Below are 20,937 nucleotides of genomic sequence, written 5' to 3' on the forward strand. Positions count from 1 at the left end.
CCCTGTCTGTCTGTCTTTTGTGTCTCTCCCCATGTCTGTCTGTCTGTCTCTCCCCCTATCTGTCTGCCTGTCTGTCTCTCCCCCTGTCTGTCTCTCCCCATGTCTGTCTGTCTGTCTGTCTGTCTCTCCCCCTATCTGTCTGACTGTCTGTCTCTCCCCCTGTCTGTCTCTCCCCATGTCTGTCTGTCTGTCTATCTGTCTCTCCCCCTGTCTGTCTCTCCCCCTTCTCTCTCTCTCTCTCTCTGTCTCTCTCTCTCTCTGTCTCTCTCTCTCTCTCTCTCTCTGTCTCTCTCTCTCTCTCTCTCTCTCTCTCTCTCTCTCTCTCTGATTGACTACATTGTCGGGCAGCTTTGAGCCTCTGTCTCCATGCTAGATCAATACACATCAGAGTGGGTAGATATGTCTGCTCATCACCCCATTCGGCTAGTCTAACGAGTTGATTCTCCCTTAGGAACTATAGCCTTCCTTCAGACTCTAGTTAACAACTGTCAGGTTCTGGAATGACTGTCCTTCAGACTCTAGTTAACAACTGTCTGGTTCTGGAATGACTGTCCTTCAGACTCTAGTTAACAACTGTCTGGTTCTGGAATGAATGTCCTTCAGACTCTGGTTAACAACTGTCTGGTTCTGGAATGACTGTCCTTCAGACTCTGGTTAACAACTGTCTGGTTCTGGAATGACTGTCCTTCAGACTGGTTAACAACTGTCTGGTTCTGGAATGAATGTCCTTCAGACTCTGGTTAACAACTGTCAGGTTCTGGAATGACTGTCCTTCAGGGCGGGGGGCCAGAATAGTAGTCTAATGTTATAGAAGAGAGGACCAGGGAGGGAGGGAGAGGGAGGGAGGGGAGAGGGAGATGGTGTACTTCTTCTTCACCCCTTGGGGTGCACTGGGAATAGGGTGCCATTACTTCTTCTGACCAGGGCCCATAGGGTGCCATTACTTCTTCTTACCAGGGCACATAGGGTGCACTGGGAATAGGGTGTCATTACTTCTCCTGACCAGGGCCCATAGGGTGCACTGGGAATAGGGTGCCATTACTTATTTTGACCAGGGCCCATAGGGTGCCATTACTTATTTTGACCAGGGCCCATAGGGTGCACTGGGAATAGGGTGTCATTACTTCTTCTGACCAGGGCCCATAGAGTGCACTGGGAATAGGGTGCCATTACTTCTTCTGACCAGGGCCCATAGGGTGCCATTACTTCTTCTGACCAGGGCCCATAGGGTGCCATTACTTCTTCTGACCAGGGCCCATAGGGTGCCATTACTTCTTCTGACCAGGGCCCATAGGGTGCCATTTCTTCTTTTGACCACTGCCCATAGGGTGCCATTACTTCTTCTGACCAGGGCCCATAGGGTGCACTGGGAATAGGGTGTCATTTACTTCTTCTGACCAGGGCCCATAGGGTGCCATTACTTCTTCTGACCATGGCCCATGGGGTGCCATTACTTCTTCTGACCAGGGCCCATAGGGTGCACTGGGAATAGGGTGCCATTACTTCTCTTGACCAGGGCCCATAGGGTGCCATTACTTCTTCTGACCAGGGCCCATAGGGTGCCATTACTTCTTCTGACCAGGGCCCATAGGGTGCACTGGGAATAGGGTGTCATTTACTTCTTCTGACCAGGGCCCATAGGGTGCCATTACTTCTTCTGACCATGGCCCATGGGGTGCCATTACTTCTTCTGACCAGGGCCCATAGGGTGCACTGGGAATAGGGTGCCATTACTTCTCCTGACCAGGGCCCATAGGGTGCCATTACTTCTTCTGACCAGGGCCCATAGGGTGCCATTACTTCTTCTGACCAGGGCCCATAGGGTGCCATTACTTCTTCTGACCATGGCCCATAGGGTGCCATTACTTCTTCTGACCAGGGCCCATAGGGTGCCATTACTTCTTCTGACCAGGGCCCATAGGGTGCCATTACTTCTTCTGACCAGGGCCCATAGGGTGCCATTACTTCTTCTGACCAGGGCCCATAGGGTGCCATTACTTCTTCTGACCAGGGCCCATAGGGTGCCATTACTTCTTCTGACCAGGGCCCATAGGGTGCCATTACTTCTTCTGACCAGGGCCCATAGGGTGCCATTACTTCTTCTGACCAGGGCCCATAGGGTGAGATTACTTCTTCTGACCAGGGCCCATAGGGTGCACTGGGAATAGGGTGTCATTTGGGACACAGCCATGGCATGTTTCACACTTTGGATCTGAAGTTGTTTGTGACATGTTGATGTTTCTGTTTCAACTATGGGGTAAACATACATTATTAAGAGCCATCTCATCAGAGAGCAGAGCTGAAACAGTCAGCTGTGGAGCCATCTCATCAGAGAGCAGAACTGAAACAGTCAGCTGAGGAGCCATCTCATCAGAGAGCAGAGCTGAAACAGTCAGCTGAGGAGCCATCTCATCAGAGAGCAGAGCTGAAACAGTCAGCTGAGGAGCCATCTCATCAGAGAGCAGAGCTGAAACAGTCAGCTGGGGAGCCATCTAATGAGAGAGCAGAACTGAAACAGTCAGCTGAGGAGCCATCTCATCAGAGAGCAGAGCTGAAACAGTCAGCTGAGGAGCCATCTCCTCATTAGCTCTCCTCTGTCTACTCCTCCCTTCCCTCTCTTCTCTCCATTTGATTGGTATGCATCTCAGACCTGGTGGTGGGGTATCAAGGGGACTGGCAGACCTGGTGGTGGGGTATCAAGGGGACTGGCAGACCTGGTGGTGGGGTATCAAGGGGACTGGCAGGGCTGGTGGTGGGGTATCAAGGGGACTGGCAGGGCTGGTGGTGGGGTATCAAGGGGACTGGCAGGGCTGGTGGTGGGGTATCAAGGGGACTGGCAGGGCTGGTGGTGGGGTATCAAGGGGACTGGCAGGGCTGGTGGTGGGGTATCAAGGGGACTGGCAGGGCTGGTGGTGGGGTATCAAGGGGACTGGCTGGGCTGGTGGTGGGGTATCAAGGGGACTGGCTGACCTGGTGGTGGGGTATCAAGGGGACTGGCTGACCTGGTGGTGGGGTATCAAGGGGACTGGCTGGGCTGGTGGTGGGGTATCATGGGGACTGGCAGGGCTGGTGGTGGGGTATCATGGGGACTGTCAGACCTGGTGGTGGGGTATCAAGGGGACTGGCAGGGCTGGTGGTGGGGTATCAAGGGGACTGGTGGTGGGGTATCAAGGGGACTGGCAGGGCTGGTGGTGGGGTATCAAGGGGACTGGCAGACCTGGTGGTGGGGTATCAAGGGGACTGGCAGGGCTGGTGGTGGGGTATCAAGGGGACTGGCTGACCTGGTGGTGGGGTATCAAGGGGACTGGCAGGGCTGGTGGTGGGGTATCAAGGGGACTGGCAGACCTGGTGGTGGGGTATCAAGGGGACTGGCAGGGCTGGTGGTGGGGTATCAAGGGGCCTGGCAGACCTGGTGGTGGGGTATCAAGGGGACTGGCAGGGCTGGTGGTGGGGTATCAAGGGGACTGGCAGACCTGGTGGTGGGGTATCAAGGGGACTGGCAGGGCTGGTGGTGGGGTATCAAGGGGACTGGCTGACCTGGTGGTGGGGTATCATGGGGACTGTCAGACCTGGTGGTGGGGTATCAAGGGGACTGGCAGGGCTGGTGGTGGGGTATCAAGGCGACTGGCAGACCTGGTGGTGGGGTATCAAGGGGACTGGCAGGGCTGGTGGTGGGGTATCAAGGGGACTGGCAGACCTGGTGGTGGGGTATCATGGGACTGGCAGGGCTGGTGGTGGGGTATCAAGGGGACTGGCTGACCTGGTGGTGGGGTATCAAGGGGACTGGCTGGGCTGGTGGTGGGGTATCAAGGGGACTGGCAGACCTGGTGGTGGGGTATCATGGGACTGGCAGGGCTGGTGGTGGGGTATCAAGGGGACTGGCAGGGCTGGTGGTGGGGTATCAAGGGGACTGGCTGGGCTGGTGGTGGGGTATCAAGGGGACTGGCTGGGCTGGTGGTGGGGTATCAAGGGGACTGTTAGACCTGGTGCTGGGGTATCATGGGGACTGGCAGACCTGGTGGTGGGGTATCAAGGGGACTGGCTGGGCTGGTGGTGGGGTATCAAGAGGACTGGCTGGGCTGGTGGTGGGGTATCAAGGGGACTGTTAGAACTGGTGCTGGGGTATCATGGGGACTGGCAGACCTGGTGGTGGGGTATCAAGGGGACTGGTTTACCTGGTGGTGGGGTATCAAGGGGACTGTTAGACCTGGTGCTGGGGTATCAAGGGGACTGTCAGACAATGAGTCTCAGGGGACCTGCAGAGATTTTCTACACTCTTAATCTGTTTTCTAAATTGATTTGTCCTTTTGTTCATTCATTCTTTCATTCAGTCATATATCTCCTCTTCATATCTCTTCTCTCAAAACCACCAGATTGAAATGGTTTTGTTTGTGTGCTTTAATTTCTAAGTTACCGCAGATGGGGTTGCCATAATGACGTGTGGTTTGTGAGGAGGACAGTTAAGTGGTTGTGTCTGTTTTAGAATAGCCTACTCTATTAGGGTGGCGGGTAGCCAAGTGGTTAGAGCGTTGGACTTGTAACCGTAAGGTCATAAGATCAAATCCCAGAGCTGAAAAGTTCTCATTCTGCCCCTGAACAAGGCAGTTATCCCACTGTTCCTAGGCTGTCATCAAAAAGTAAGAATTTGTATTTACTTGACTTGCCAAGTTAAAACAAGGTTATAAAATAAAATTCCTCAGGTTGACAGAATGACTCTGAAAAACAACAGGCATTGATGGGGTTTATGGGTACACACAGCATGTACAGTACATCTTAACATTTGACTTTTGGTTTGGTTTGTGTCATGAGGAAACTCTGCTGTCCCCCGTTTTCACTGCCCACAGAGGTTTTTTAAAGAAGATATTTTTACACTGAGAATTAACGGAATAAAGATGGTGAGATAAAGAGAATGAAGAGAGAGATCTGCCGGGGCCTGAACTGTGTCTCTGTGATGTCGGCCCAGAGTCATAAAGCTACCAGAGGTAGACAGAGACACAGACAGTACGGAGACACACAGTACGGAGACACACAGTACGGAGACACACAGTACGGAGACACACAGTACGGAGACACACAGTACGGAGTTTACCTCAGGAAAACCCCTTCTCCTCTCTGACACAGACAGTACAGAGTTTACCTCAGGAAAACCCCTTCTCCTCTCTGACACAGACAGCAGTACAGAGTTTACCTCAGGAAAATCCTTTCTCCTCTCTGACAGAGACACAGTACAGAGTTTACCTCAGGAAAACTCCTTCCCCTCTCTGACACAGACAGCAGTACAGAGTTTACCTCAGGAAAACCCCTTCCCCTCTCTGACACAGACAGTACAGAGACACAGTACAGAGTTTACCTCAGGAAAACCCCTTCCCCTCTCTGACACAGACAGTACAGAGACACAGTACAGAGTTTACCTCAGGAAAACCCCTTCTCCTCTCTGACACAGACGGTACAGAGTTTACCTCAGGAAAACCTCTTCCCCTCTCTGACACAGACGGTACAGAGTTTACCTCAGGAAAACTCCTTCCCCTCTCTGACAGAGACACAGTACAGAGTTTACCTCAGGAAAACTCCTTCCCCTCTCTGACACAGACAGCAGTACAGAGTTTACCTCAGGAAAACCCCTTCCCCTCTCTGACAGACAGTACAGAGTTTACCTCAGGAAAACCCCTTCCCCTCTCTGACAGAGACAGTACAGAGTTTACCTCAGGAAAACCCCTTCTCCTCTCTGACACAGACAGTACAGAGTTTACCTCAGGAAAACCCCTTCTCCTCTCTGACACAGACAGTACAGAGTTTACCTCAGGAAAACTCCTTCCCCTCTCTGACACAGACAGTACAGAGTTTACCTCAGGAAAACCCCTTCCCCTCTCTGACACTGGAGCTGAACCAGAGTCACAAATGGCTCCCTGTTTTCTATAAAGTGCACTACTTTTGACCCCTCCAGGCTCCGCTCTTTATAGGGAATAGGGTGCAGGGGCTTTGATCAGAAGCAGTGCACTATGTAGGCAGTGAAGAGTACACCGTTAACGTGAGGGAACGTAAAAAACCTCTAAAATAAAACTCTGATCTGGATCATGTCAGTCGGGTGGCCAAAAATATGCCACGCGTGACACTATATAAACTAAACCTTAAACTATAACCCAAATAAACTCTTGAGGATTTCCAGTATTTCCGTTGCTTCTCCTAGTCTGGCGTAGCACACAGACGATTGTTTACCCACCTTGTTATTATCATACTGCTCTCAAGGTCTGAGAGAGAGAGAGGATCCTTTCATCAGACTAAAGATAGTGGAGGAGGAGGAGGTGGAGGAGGATGTGGAGCAGATAATGGAGAAGGAGGTGGAGGAGGATGTGGAGCAGATAATGGAGAAGGTGGAGCAGATAATGGAGGAGGAGGAGATAGTAGTGAAGGAGGAGGTGGAGGAGGAGGTGGAGCAGATAATGGAGAAGGAGGTGGAGGAGGATGTGGAGCAGATAATGGAGAAGGTGGAGCAGATAATGGAGGAGGAGGAGGAGGTGGAAGAGATAGTAGTGAAGGAGGAGGAGGAGGTGCAGATAATGGAGGAGGAGGAGATAGTAGTGAAGGAGGAGGTGGAGGAGGATGTGGAGTAGGTAATGGAGAAGGAGGTGGAGGAGGATGTGGAGCAGATAATGGAGAAGGTGGAGCAGATAATGGAGGAGGAGGAGGTGGAGGAGATAGTAGTGAAGGAGGAGGAGGAGGTGCAGATAATGGAGGAGGAGGAGATAGTAGTGAAGGAGGAGGTGGAGGAGGAGGTGGAGCAGATAATGGAGAAGGAGGTGGAGGAGGAGGAGGAGGAGCAGATAATGGAGGAGGAGGTGGAGGAGGAGATAGTAGTGAAGGAGGAGGAGTAGGTGCAGATAATGGAGGAGGAGGAGATAGTAGTGAAGAAGGAGGTGGAGGAGGAGGAGGAGCAGATAATGGAGAAGGAGGTGGAGGAGGAGGAGGAGGAGGAGCAGATAATGGAGGAGGAGGAGATAGTAGTGAAGGAGGAGGTGGAGGAGGAGGTGGAGCAGATAATGGAGAAGGAGGTGGAGGAGGAGGAGGAGGAGGTGGAGCAGATAATGGAGGAGGAGGAGGAGATACTGCTCTCAAGGTCTGAGAGAGAGAGAGGATACTTTCATCAGACTAAAGATAGTGAAGGAGGAGGAGGTGGAGGAGGTGGTGGAGCAGATAATGGAGGAGGAGGAGGTGGAGGAGATAGTAGTGAAGGAGGAGGAGGAGGTGGAGCAGATAATGGAGAAGGAGGTGGTGGAGAGTGGAGGAGGAGGAGGTGGAGGAGGAGGAGGTGGAGCAGATAATGGAGGAGGAGGAGATAGTAGTGAAGGAGGAGGTGGAGCAGAAGGTGGAGGAGATAGTGGAGGAGGTTGTGGAGCAGATAATGGAGGAGGAGGAGATAGTAGTTAAGGAGGAGGTGGAGGAGATAATGGAGGAGGAGGAGATAGTAGTTAAGGAGAAGGTGGAGCATATAGTAGTGAAGGAGGTGGAGGATGTGGAGGAGATAGTAGTGAAGGTGGAGGTGGAGGAGGAGGTGGAGCAGATAATGGAGAAGGAGGTGGAGGAGGAGGAGGAGGAGGAGGAGGAGGAGCAGATAATGGAGGAGGAGGAGGAGGTGGAGGAGGAGATAGTAGTGAAGGAGGAGGAGTAGGTGCAGATAATGGAGGAGGAGGAGATAGTAGTGAAGGAGGAGGTGGAGGAGGAGGTGGAGCAGATAATGGAGAAGGAGGTGGAGGAGGAGGAGGAGCAGATAATGGAGGAGGAGGAGATAGTAGTGAAGGAGGAGGTGGAGGAGGAGGTGGAGCAGATAATGGAGAAGGAGGTGGAGGAGGAGGAGGAGGAGGAGGTGGAGCAGATAATGGAGGAGGAGGAGGAGATACTGCTCTCAAGGTCTGAGAGAGAGAGAGGATACTTTCATCAGACTAAAGATAGTGAAGGAGGAGGAGGTGGAGGAGGAGGTGGAGGAGGTGGTGGAGCAGATAATGGAGGAGGAGGTGGAGGAGATAGTAGTGAAGGAGGAGGAGTAGGTGGAGCAGATAATGGAGAAGGAGGTGGTGGAGAGTGGAGGAGGAGGAGGTGGAGCAGATAATGGAGGAGGAGGAGATAGTAGTGAAGGAGAAGGAGGAGGTGGAGCAGAAGGTGGAGGAGATAGTGGAGGAGGTTGTGGAGCAGATAATGGAGGAGGAGGAGATAGTAGTTAAGGAGGAGGTGGAGGAGATAATGAGGAGGAGGAGATAGTAGTTAAGGAGAAGGTGGAGCACATAGTAGTGAAGTAGGTGGAGGATGTGGAGGAGATAGTAGTGAAGGTGGAGGTGGAGGAGGAGGTGGAGCAGATAATGGAGAAGGAGGTGGAGGAGGAGGAGGAGGAGCAGATAATGGAGGAGGAGGAGGAGGTGGAGGAGGAGATAGTAGCGAAGGAGGAGGAGTAGGTGCAGATAATGGAGGAGGAGGAGATAGTAGTGAAGGAGGAGGTGGAGGAGGAGGTGGAGCAGATAATGGAGAAGGAGGTGGAGGAGGAGGAGGAGGAGGAGGAGCAGATAATGGAGGAGGAGGAGATAGTAGTGAAGGAGGAGGTGGAGGAGGAGGTGGAGCAGATAATGGAGAAGGAGGTGGTGGAGAGTGGAGGAGGAGGAGGTGGAGGAGGAGGAGGTGGAGCAGATAATGGAGAAGGAGGTGGTGGAGAGTGGAGGAGCAGATAATGGAGGAGGAGGAGATAGTAGTTAAGGAGGAGGTGGAGGAGATAATGGAGGAGGAGGAGATAGTAGTTAAGGAGAAGGTGGAGCACATAGTAGTGAAGGAGGTGGAGGATGTGGAGGAGATAGTAGTGAAGGTGGAGGTGGAGGAGGAGGTGGAGCAGATAATGGAGAAGGAGGTGGAGGAGGAGGAGGAGGAGGAGGAGGAGGAGCAGATAATGGAGGAGGAGGAGGAGGTGGAGGAGGAGATAGTAGTGAAGGAGGAGGAGTAGGTGCAGATAATGGAGGAGGAGGAGATAGTAGTGAAGGAGGAGGTGGAGGAGGAGGTGGAGCAGATAATGGAGAAGGAGGTGGAGGAGGAGGAGGAGGAGGAGGAGGAGCAGATAATGGAGGAGGAGGAGATAGTAGTGAAGGAGGAGGTGGAGGAGGAGGTGGAGCAGATAATGGAGAAGGAGGTGGAGGAGGAGGAGGAGGTGGAGCAGATAATGGAGGAGGAGGAGGAGATACTGCTCTCAAGGTCTGAGAGAGAGAGAGGATACTTTCATCAGACTAAAGATAGTGAAGGAGGAGGAGGTGGAGGTGGAGGAGGTGGTGGAGCAGATAATGGAGGAGGAGGTGGAGGAGATAGTAGTGAAGGAGGAGGAGGAGGTGGAGCAGATAATGGAGAAGGAGGTGGTGGAGAGTGGAGGAGGAGGAGGTGGAGGAGGAGGAGGTGGAGCAGATAATGGAGGAGGAGGAGATAGTAGTGAAGGAGAAGGAGGAGGTGGAGCAGAAGGTGGAGGAGATAGTGGAGGAGGTTGTGGAGCAGATAATGGAGGAGGAGGAGATAGTAGTTAAGGAGGAGGTGGAGGAGATAATGGAGGAGGAGGAGATAGTAGTTAAGGAGAAGGTGGAGCACATAGTAGTGAAGGAGGTGGAGGAGGAGGAGATAGTAGTGAAGGTGGAGGAGGAGGTGTAGGAAGAAGCAGCTGTGTTCTGATTAATTTTTTTAATATATTTTTTTATTTTACCCCTTTTTCTCCACAATTTCGTGGTATCCAATTGTTTTAGTAGCTACTATCTTGTCTCATCGCTACAACTCCCGTACGGGCTCGGGAAAGACGAAGGTTGAAAGTCATGTGTCCTCCGATACACAACCCAACCAAGCCGCACTGCTTCTTAACACAGCACGCATCCAACCCGGAAGCCAGCTGCACCAATGTGTCGGACGAAACACCGTGCCCCTAGCGACCTCGTCAGCGCGTAATGCGCCCGGCCCGCCACAGGAGTCGCTGGTGCGCGATGAGACAAGGATATCCCTACCGGCCAAGCCCTCCCTAACCCGACGTTAGGCCAATTGTGCGTCACCCCATGGACCTCCCGGTCGCGGCCGGTTACGACAGAGCCTGGGCGCGAACCCTGAGTCTCTGGTGGCACAGCTGGCGCTGCAGTACAGCGCCCTTAACCACTGCGCCACCCGGGAGGCCGTGTTCTGATTGATGAAGGAAATCTGAATCCAATGTTCTCTGTCCTGTGAGAAAACACTTCCTGTATACGCTGCACTTCCTCAAACTCCACCGCTAGCCACCTCCTAGCCTCCCCCAGCCCCACCGCTAGCCACCTCCTAGCCTCCCCCAGCCCCACTGCTAGCCACCTCCTAGCCTCCCCCAGCCCCACCGCTAGCCACCTCCTAGCCTCCCCCAGCCCCACCGCTAGCCACCTCCTAGCCTCCCCCAGCCCCACCGCTAGCCACCTCCTAGTCTCCCCCAGCCCCACCTCCTAGCCTCCCCCAGCCCCACCGCTAGCCACCTACTAGCCTTCCCCAGCCCTACCTCCTAGCCTCCCCCAGCCCCACCGCTAGCCACCTCCTAGCCTCCCCCAGCCCCACCGCTATCCACCTCCTAGCCTCCCCCAGCCCCACCGCTAGCCACCTCCTAGCCTCCCCCAGCCCCACCGCTAGCCACCTCCTAGTCTCCCCCAGCCCCACCTCCTAGCCTCCCCCAGCCCCACCGCTAGCCACCTACTAGCCTCCCCCAGCCCTACCTCCTAGCCTCCCCCAGCCCCACCGCTAGCCACCTCCTAGCCTCCCCCAGCCCCACCGCTATCCACCTCCTAGCCTCCCCCAGCCCCACCGCTAGCCACCTCCTAGCCTCCCCCAGCCCCACCGCTAGCCACCTCCTAGCCTACCCCAGCCCCACCGCTAGCCACCTCCTAGCCTCCCCCAGCCCCACCTCCTAGCCTCCCCCAGCCCCACCGCTAGCCACCTCCTAGCCTCCCCCAGCCCCACCTCCTAGCCTCCCCCAGCCCCACCGCTAGCCACCTACTAGCCTCCCCCAGCCCCACCGCTAGCCAACTCCTAGCCTCCCCCAGCCCCACCGCTAGCCACCTCCTAGCCTCCCCCAGCCCCACCGCTAGCCACCTCCTAGCCTCCCCCAACCCCACCGCTAGCCAACTCCTATCCCCACTGCTAGCCACCTCAATAGGTGGGGCTGGGGGAGGCTAGGAGGTAGTTAGCGGTGGGGCTGGGGAGGCTAGTCGGGTGGGAGGGTGCCAAACATACCCTCTCATAAAACTGACTATCCTACCAATCATTGACTGACTGATCCTTGGCGATGTCATTTACAAAATAGCCTCCAACACTCTACTCAGCAAACTGGATGTAGTCTATCACAGTGCCATCCTTTTAGTCACCAGAGCCCCATATACTACCCACCTCTGTGACCTGTACGCTCTCGTTGGCTGGTCCTCGCTACATATTCATCGCCAAACCCACTGGCTCCAGGTCATCTATAAGTCTATGCTAGGTAAAGTCCCGCCTTATCTCAGCTCACTGGTCACCATAGCAGCACCCACCCGTAGCACGTGCTCCAGCAGGTATATTTCACTGGTCATCCCCAAAGCCAATTCCTCCTTTGGCTGCCTTTCCTTCCAGTTCTCTGCTGCCAATGACTGGAACGAATTGCAAAAATCACTGAAGCTGGAGTCTCATATCTCCCTCTCTAACTTTAAGCATCAGCTGTCAGAGCAGCTTACCGATCACTGTACCTGTAGGCCCTGAAGAGGTTTGGTGTGTGTTTCAGTTCGTTTCTGAGCAGATATGAATTTGTTCTTAACTGACATGCCTAGTTAAATAAAGATAAAAAAATGGGTGAATGAGTCTCTGGATGGGTGAGCACAGCAGAATCTATCAGGGCTTGTGACAGAAACACACACACACACACACACACACACACACACACACGCACAAACCACACACTCCATAACATGGGTCTATTGAAACCACACACTCTATAACATGGGTCTATTGAAACCACACACTCTAACATGGGTCTATTGAAACCACACACTCTATAACATGGGTCTATTGAAACCACACACTCTATAACATGGGTCTATTGAAACCACACACTCTATAACATGGGTCTATTGAAACCACACACTCTATAACATGGGTCTATTGAAACCACACACTCTATAACATGGGTCAATTGAAACCACACACTCTATAACTTGGGTCTATTGAAACCACACACTCTATAACATGGGACTATTGAAACCACACACTCTATAACATGGGTCTATTGAGCTCTACACCTGAGGGAGGGCCAGTATTGTGCTGTAAACTGCTTTAGGGAACAGCAGGATGCAGGACTATTGAATTATACTGGAACTGCTGCTCTCTGAGGAGGAGGAGAATAGAGAGGAGAGGAGGAGAAGAGAGGAGAGGAGGAGAAGAGAGGAATGAGAGGAGAAGAGAGGAGGAGGAGAAGATAGAAATGAGAGGAGAAGAGAGGAGGAGGAGAGAGGAATGAGAGGAGAATAGATAGGAGAGGAGGAGAATAGAGAGGAGGAGGAGAATAGAGGAATGAGAGGAGAAGAGAGGAGGAGGAGAGAGGAATGAGAGGAGAATAGATAGGAGAGGAGGAGAATAGAGAGGAGGAGGAGAATAGAGAGGAGAGGAGGAGAATAGAGAGGAGGAGGAGAGAGGAGGAGGAGAGAGGAATGAGAGGAGAATAGATAGGAGAGGAGGAGGAGGAGAATAGAGAGGAGAGGAGAAGAGAGGAGGAGAGAGGAATGAGAGGAGAATAGATAGGAGAGGAGGAGGAGGAGAGAGGAGGAGGAGAATAGAGAGGAGAGGAATGAGAGGAGAATAGATAGGAGAGGAGGAGAATAGAGAGGAGGAGAATAGAGAGGAGAGGAGGAGAATAGAGAGGAGGAGGAGAGAGGAGAATAGATAGGAGAGGAGGAGAATAGAGAGGAGGAGGAGAATAGAGAGGAGAGGAGGAGAAGAGAGAAGGAGGAGAAAGGAATGAGAGGAGAATAGATAGGAGAGGAGGAGGGGGAGAATAGAGAGGAGAGGAGAAGAGAGGAGGAGAGAGGAATGAGAGGAGAATAGATAGGAGAGGAGGAGGAGGAGAGAGGAGGAGGAGAATAGAGAGGAGAGGAATGAGAGGAGAATAGATAGGAGAGGAGGAGAGAGGAATGAGAGGAGAATAGAAAAGAGAGGATGAGGATGGAGAGGAAAGGAGGAGAGTAGAGGAGAGAGAGAGGGGGAGATAGTGAAGGGAATTATTTCTGTCCATCTTCTATTTGGCAGTGTGGAATCGCCCAGCTGCCCCTAGTCCTATTTTAAACAGGAACCACAGCTGCAGAGTGGGACACTGGAGTTCTGTGCATTGTGTGTGTGTGTGTGTGTTTCTCTCTCTCTCTGTGTGTGTGTGTGTTTCTCTCTCTCTCTGTGTGTGTGTGTGTTTCTCTCTCTCTCTCTCTCTCTGTGTGTGTGTGTGTTTCTCTCTCTCTCTGTGTGTGTGTGTTTCTCTCTGTGTGTGTGTGTGTTTCTCTCTCTGTGTGTGTGTGTGTTTCTCTCTCTGTGTGTGTGTGTGTGTTTCTCTCTCTCTGTGTGTGTGTGTGTGTTTCTCTGTGTGTGTGTGTGTGTGTGTTTCTCTCTGTGTGTGTGTGTGTGTGTGTGTTTCTCTCTCTGTGTGTGTGTGTGTGTTTCTCTCTTTCTGTGTGTGTGTGTGTGTTTCCTTCTCTCTGTGTGTGTGTGTGTGTTTCTCTCTCTCTCTTTGTGTGTGTGTGTTTCTCTCTCTCTTTGTGTGTGTGTGTGTCAATAAACCCAAATTCCCCAGACACTTATGAAAAAAAGACTTCACTTCATTACCCAAAATCTCCTTTAAAGGACACCAATTACCCAGAGTGCTCTACTCTGTCCCGGCCAGTCATAGCAGAACTGGACTCCACCAAACACACACACACACACACACACACACACACACACACACACACACACACACACACACACACACACACACACCATTTAGTTAAATGCAACACAGGTCAGACAGTGTTCAGATAGGCAGTAAATACACTCAGCTGAGTTCCCACTGAGGGACTAACAATAGGGGTGTATGTAGCAGATAGCACCCTATTCCCTATGTAGTACCCACAGGGCTCATAGTGCACTATACAGGGATGGGATGTACCCAGGGAGAGTCGGGTTTCATTTATTGCTGGTGTGAACAGGGAGGGCCGACAGACAGCACACTGCCTATCTAAGGTCAGACAGACAGCACACTGCCTATCTAAGGTCAGACAGACAGCACACTGCCTATGTAAGTGATGACAGACAGCACACTGCCTATCTAAGGTCAGACAGACAGCACACTGCCTATCTAAGGTCAGACAGACAGCACACTGCCTATCTAAGGTCAGACAGACAGCACACTGCCTATCTAAGGTCAGACAGACAGCACACTGCCTATCTCAGGTCAGACAGACAGCACACTGCCTATCTAAGGTCAGACAGACAGCACACTGCCTATCTAAGGTCAGAGAGACAGCACACTGCCTATCTAAGTGATGTCAGACAGACAGCACACTGCCTATCTAAGGTCAGACAGACAGCACACTGCCTATCTAAGGTCAGACAGACAGCACACTGCCTATCTAAGGTCAGACAGACAGCACACTGCCTATCTAAGGTCAGACAGACAGCACACTTCCTATCTAAGTGATGAGGTCAGACAGACAGCCTTGCCTATCTAAGTGATAAGGTCAGACAGACAGCACACTTTCTATCTAAGTGATGAGGTCAGACAGACAGCACACTTCCTATCTAAGTGATGAGGTCAGACAGACAGCACACTGCCTATCTAAGTGATGAGGTCAGACAGACAGCACACTACCTATCTAAGTGACGAGGTCAGACAGACAGCACACTTCCTATCTAAGTGACGAGGTCAGACAGACAGCACACTGCCTATCTAAGTGACGAGGTCAGACAGACAGCACACTTCCTATCTAAGTGACGAGGTCAGACAGACAGCACACTGCCTATCTAAGTGACGAGGTCAGACAGACAGCCTTGCCTATCTAAGTGATAAGGTCAGACAGACAGCACACTTTCTATCTAAGTGATGAGGTCAGACAGACAGCACACTTCCTATCTAAGTGATGAGGTCAGACAGACAGCCTTGCCTATCTAAGTGATAAGGTCAGACAAACAGCACACTTTCTATCTAAGTGATGAGGTCAGACAGACAGCACACTGCCTATCTAAGTGATGAGGTCAGACAGACAGCACACTTCCTATCTAAGTGACGAGGTCAGACAGACAGCACACTGCCTATCTAAGTGACGAGGTCAGACAGACAGCACACTGCCTATCTAAGTGATGAGGTTTGTGTCGTCTGAACGGTGTCACTGCAGCATGTGAAGTGAGTCAGCTGTGACAGGTGACAGCAGGTGGCGTCGTCCTGGTCAACACCATCATAGCTGGAAGAGACTGTTGGTCCTCATCACACCAGGATCACTGATTCTGACGAAGTATAACACATCCTCCCACACGGTCCCCACATGACACAGAGTCGCTCACTAGTCACTCGGGGACTCAGCCTGGCAGTGACAGGTTCCCACAATCTCTTGGGGACTGACATCTCTCTGCGCTTAGCTTTTACTCTCTCATGTCTGTCCTTGTATCTCCTTGTTGTGGAAGAGAGGAGACGACGGCTCTTCTCACCTCAGTCTCTAAGAGGACGATTTAACTTCTCTAGAGTCCAAAGACCCGTAGGTGAACTGCAGCTCATCCATCCTGGAGACCCGTAGGTGAACTGCAGCTCATCCATCCTGGAGACACGCTATGGCATAACCTTCTGTTTTATGTTGTACAGGGCTCTATGCTTTTCAGTAATTAACAGGCTTCTCTCTCTCTGTGTGTGTGTGTGTGTGTGTGTGTGTGTGTGTGTGTGTGTGTGTGTGTGTGTGTGTGTGTGTGTGTGTGTGTGTGTGTGTGTGTGTGTGTGTGTGTGTGTGTGTGTGTGTGTGTGTGTGTGTGTGTGTGTGTGTGTGTGTGTGTGTGTGTTTCTGCAGGGGTCCAGGGAGGCTTCAGCACAGGGAACAGCCATGGAGGGGGACTGTCTCAGCTGTATCAAGTACCTCATGTTCTTCTTCAACTTCCTCATTTTTGTGAGTACATGCTGCTTGCTTTACACTCCCTGTTCTGTTGTCTGATGTTCTGTTGTCTGATGTTCTGATGTCTGATGTTCTGCTGTCTGATGTTCTGATGTTCTGCTGTCTGATGTTCTGATGTTCTGATGTCTGATGTTCTGCTGTCTGATGTCTGATGTCTGATGTTCTGTTGTCTGATGTTCTGTTGTCTGATGTTCTGTTGTCTGATGTTCTGATGTTCTGATGTCTGATGTTCTACTGGCTGATGTTCTGCTGTCTGATGTTCTGCTGTCTGATGTTCTACTGGCTGATGTCCCACTGAACAAAAATAGAAATGCAACATGTAAAGTGTTGGTCTCATGTTACATCAGCTGAAATAAAAATATCCCAGAAATGTTCCATGCGAACAAAAAAGCGTATTTTTCTCAAATGTTGCGCACCAATTTGTTTACATCCCTGTTAGTGAGCATTTCTCCTCTGCCAAGATAATCCATCCACCTGTCATACTTGAGTGACAAGCATCATTAACTTGGGCCCACGGTATAGCCTCTCCCAATTAAATCAGACATCAACTTCCTACTATACTTCCTTCTTCCTGGCTATACTCTGTTCTGATTGGCTGCCTGTGTGTCTCTCCTATTCTGATTGGCTCCCTCTCTGTGTGTGTGTGTGTGTGTGTGTGTGGTCCAGTTAGGAGGCTCCTTCCTGCTTGGTGTGGGTGTGTGGGTACTGGTGGACCCTATGGGCTTCAGGGAGATTGTAGCAGCCAACCCTCTGCTCTTCACTGGGGTCTACATCATCCTGGCCATGGGGGCAATGCTCTTCCTCCTGGGCTTCCTGGGCTGCTGCGGAGCCATCCGGGAGAACAGGTGTCTGCTGCTCTTTGTAAGTTCAGTGTGTTATAATAGTGCTATAAACATTCCTCTTTGTAAGTCAACTACTCTACGTTATGTTTGGTTAGTTATCTACTCTACGTTATGTTTGGTTAGTTATCTACTCTACGTTATGTTTGGTTAGTTATCTACTCTACGTTATGTTTGGGTTAGTTATCTACTCTACGTTATGTTTGGTTAGTTATCTACTCTACATTATGTTTGGTTAGTTATCTACTCTACATATGTTTGGTTAGTTATCTACTCTACGTTATGTTTGGTTAGTTATCTACTCTACGTTATGTTTGGTTAGTTATCTACTCTACATTCTGTTTGGTTAGTTATCTACTCTAACCCTAACCCTAACCCTCTACATTCTGTTTGGTTAGTTATCTACTCTACATTATGTTTGGTTAGTTATCTACTCTACATTATGTTTGGTTAGTTATCTACTCTACATTATGTTTGGTTAGTTATCTACTCTACGTTATGTTTGGTTAGTTATCTACTCTACGTTATGTTTGGTTAGTTATCTACTCTACGTTATGTTTGGTTAGTTATCTACTCTACATTATGTTTGGTTAGTTATCTACTCTACATTATGTTTGGTTAGTTATCTACTCTACATTATGTTTGGTTAGTTATCTACTCTACGTTATGTTTGGTTAGTTATCTACTCTACGTTATGTTTGGTTAGTTATCTACTCTACGTTATGTTTGGTTAGTTATCTACTCTACATTATGTTTGGTTAGTTATCTACTCTACATTATGTTTGGTTAGTTATCTACTCTACATTATGTTTGGTTAGTTATCTACTCTACATTATGTTTGGTTAGTTATCTACTCTACGTTATGTTGGTTAGTTATCTACTCTACATTCTGTTTGGTTAGTTATCTACTCTACATTCTGTTTGGTTAGTTATCTACTCTACATTATGTTTGGTTAGTTATCTACTCTACATTATGTTTGGTTAGTTATCTACTCTACATTATGTTTGGTTAGTTATCTACTCTACGTTATGTTTGGTTAGTTATCTACTCTACGTTATGTTTGGTTAGTTATCTACTCTACGTTATGTTTGGTTAGTTATCTACTCTACATTATGTTTGGTTAGTTATCTACTCTACATTATGTTTGGTTAGTTATCTACTCTACATTATGTTTGGTTAGTTATCTACTCTACATTCTGTTTGGTTAGTTATCTACTCTACATTCTGTTTGGTTAGTTATCTACTCTACATTATGTTTGGTTAGTTATCTACTCTACGTTATGTTTGGTTAGTTATCTACTCTACGTTATGTTTGGTTAGTTATCTACTTCTACATTATGTTTGGTTAGTTATCTACTCTACATTATGTTTGGTTAGTTATCTACTCTACATTATGTTTGGTTTAGCGCTCTTGGCTTGTCAGCATGTAGAATTACACAAAGCAGTGCTGGTAATTGGATATCGCTGATAAACTGCATGAAAACCAATCAGGTGACAACTAAGCTGTGTGAAAACCAATCAGGTGACAACTAAGCTGCGTGAACCAATCAGGTGACAACTAAGCTGTGTGAAAACCAATCAGGTGACAACTAAGCTGTGTGAAAACCAATCAGGTGACAACTAAGCTGCGTGAAAACCAATCAGGTGACAACTAAGCTGTGTGAAAACCAATCAGGTGACAACTAAGCTGCGTGAACCAATCAGGTGACAACTAAGCTGTGTGAAAACCAATCAGGTGACAACTAAGCTGTGTGAAAACCAATTAGGTGACAACTAAACTGCGTGAAAACCAATCAGGTGACAACTAAGCTGTGTGAAAACCAATCAGGTGACAACTAAGCTGTGTGAAAACCAATCAGGTGACAACTAAGCTGCGTGAAAACCAATCAGGTGACAACTAAGCTGCGTGAAAACCAATCAGGTGACAACTAAGCTGTGTGAAAACCAATCAGGTGACAACTAAACTGTGTGAAAACCAATCAGGTGACAACTAAACTGCGTGAAAACCAATCAGGTGACAACTAAGCTGTGTGAAAACCAATCAGGTGACAACTAAACTGCGTGAAAACCAATCAGGTGACAACTATTTCCCTCCTGAACCTTCACCCCGTCTACACTAATCATTATGATTGGCTATAAGATGTCTCAGCTGGTACCTTGATGCTGTAAAACGCTGGGGTTATTCAGGTAGTGAAGCGATATAAGAAATAGTGCCACCTAGTGGACTAAATGATGGTGTGTTAATTATTGGTCACTGAAACGAACGAGATCTTTGACTTATTTTTTATTTATTTTTAATTTTACCTTCAGTTAAGAACACATTCTTATTTTATAATGATGGCCTACCGGGGAACAGTGGGTTAACTGCCTCGTTCAGGGGGCAGAACGACAGATTTGTACCTTGTCAGCTCGGGGGATTCGATCTCTCTGTCTGTATATTGAGTTTTATTTATGAGGTTCCATATGTTAGCAGCCATTTAAAAACATTTTTTTAAATCTAAAGTGTTTAGTGAATGGAGTCACTATTCGGATTGTCCCTCTTCTCTCTCCCTCTCCTCAGTTCTTCCTGCTCATCCTGGTCATCTTCCTGGCAGAGTTAGCAGCAGCCATCTTGGCCTTCGTATTCCGGGAGCATGTGAGTGTTTCTCTGTTTCTCTCTCTGATTGGAATCCGGTAACCTCATCAGGATGTTACGCCCGTATTAGGACAGGGTAGACTTACACTATCAGGCATCAGTCCCAGATACGACGACCGTGAGGGATGCCTTTTACAGGGGTTGCTATGGTAATGGGGTTGTCAAAACAAGCCTGCCGTGGAGACTTTTTGCTTCGAGGAATCAGCTACAACAGGGAAACAGTACCGTGGCGTTGCTACGGTAATGGGGTTGTCCAAGCAAACGAACTCACCGTAAAGCACCTGGTAACGATTCTCAATTAGAATTCTGGCCAAAGGTTATCGAGACCGTTAGAGATTGCCGTGGTTTTAAAAGGACGTCGTAAACTGTTTGGTAGAATCCTAAAGACACTATTCTCTTTATTGTGCAGCTCACCAGAGAGAAGTTTACCAGAGATCTGAAGAGACACTACCAGGGACACAACAACACCGACGTCTTCACCTCCACGTGGAACGCCCTCATGACCACCGTAAGAGTCCAGTCAGGGTCAGGGTCCGGTCAGGGTCCGGTCAGCGTCTGGTCAGGGTCTGGTCAGGGTCAGGGTCAGGGTCTGGTCAGGGTCTGGTCAGGGTCCGGTCAGGGTCTGGTCAGGGTCTGGTCAGGGTCAGAGTCCGGTCAGGGTCTGGTCAGGGTCTGGTCAGGGTCAGAGTCCGGTCAGGGTCCGGTCAGGGTCTGGTCAGGGTCCGGTCAGAGTCCGGTCAGGGTCAGAGTCCGGTCAGGGTCAGAGTCCGGTCAGGGTCCGGTCAGAGTCCGGTCAGGGTCCGGTCAGGGTCCGGTCAGAGTCCGGTCAGGGTCCGGTCAGGGTCCGGTCAGGGTCCGGGTCCGGTCAGGGTCCGGTCAGGGTCAGGGTCCGGTCAGGGTCCGGTCAGAGTCCGGTCAGGGTCAGGGTCCGGTCAGGGTCAGAGTCCGGTCAGGGTCCGGTCAGGGTCTGGTCAGGGTCAGAGTCCGGTCAGGGTCCGGTCAGGGTCCGGTCAGAGTCCGGTCAGGGTTCAGGGTCCGTCAGGGTCCGGTCAGGGTCCGGTCAGGGTCAGGGTTCCGGGTCAGGGTCAGGTCCGGTCAGGGTCCGGTCAGGTCCGGTCAGGGTCCGGTCAGAGTCCGGTCAGGGTCCGGTCAGAGTCCGGTCAGGGTCGGTCCGGTCCAGAGTCCGGTCAGGGGTCCGGTCAGAGTCCGGTCAGGGTCAGGGTCCGGTCAGGGTCAGGGTTCGGTCAGGGTCCGGTCAGGGTCCGGTCAGGGTCAGGGTCCGGTCAGGGTCAGGGTCCGGTCAGG

At 50.5% G+C, this 20,937-nt stretch overlaps 1 pseudogene; it reads left to right on the top strand.

Annotated features, from left to right (window-relative positions):
* Positions 1–20,937, top strand: part of LOC116361829 (tetraspanin-18-like) — a 60,394-nt pseudogene that overhangs the window by 32,373 nt on the left and 7,084 nt on the right.

The sequence above is a fragment of the Oncorhynchus kisutch genome, unplaced genomic scaffold (genome assembly GCF_002021735.2).
Source record: "Oncorhynchus kisutch isolate 150728-3 unplaced genomic scaffold, Okis_V2 scaffold747, whole genome shotgun sequence".
NCBI lineage: Eukaryota > Metazoa > Chordata > Actinopteri > Salmoniformes > Salmonidae > Oncorhynchus > Oncorhynchus kisutch.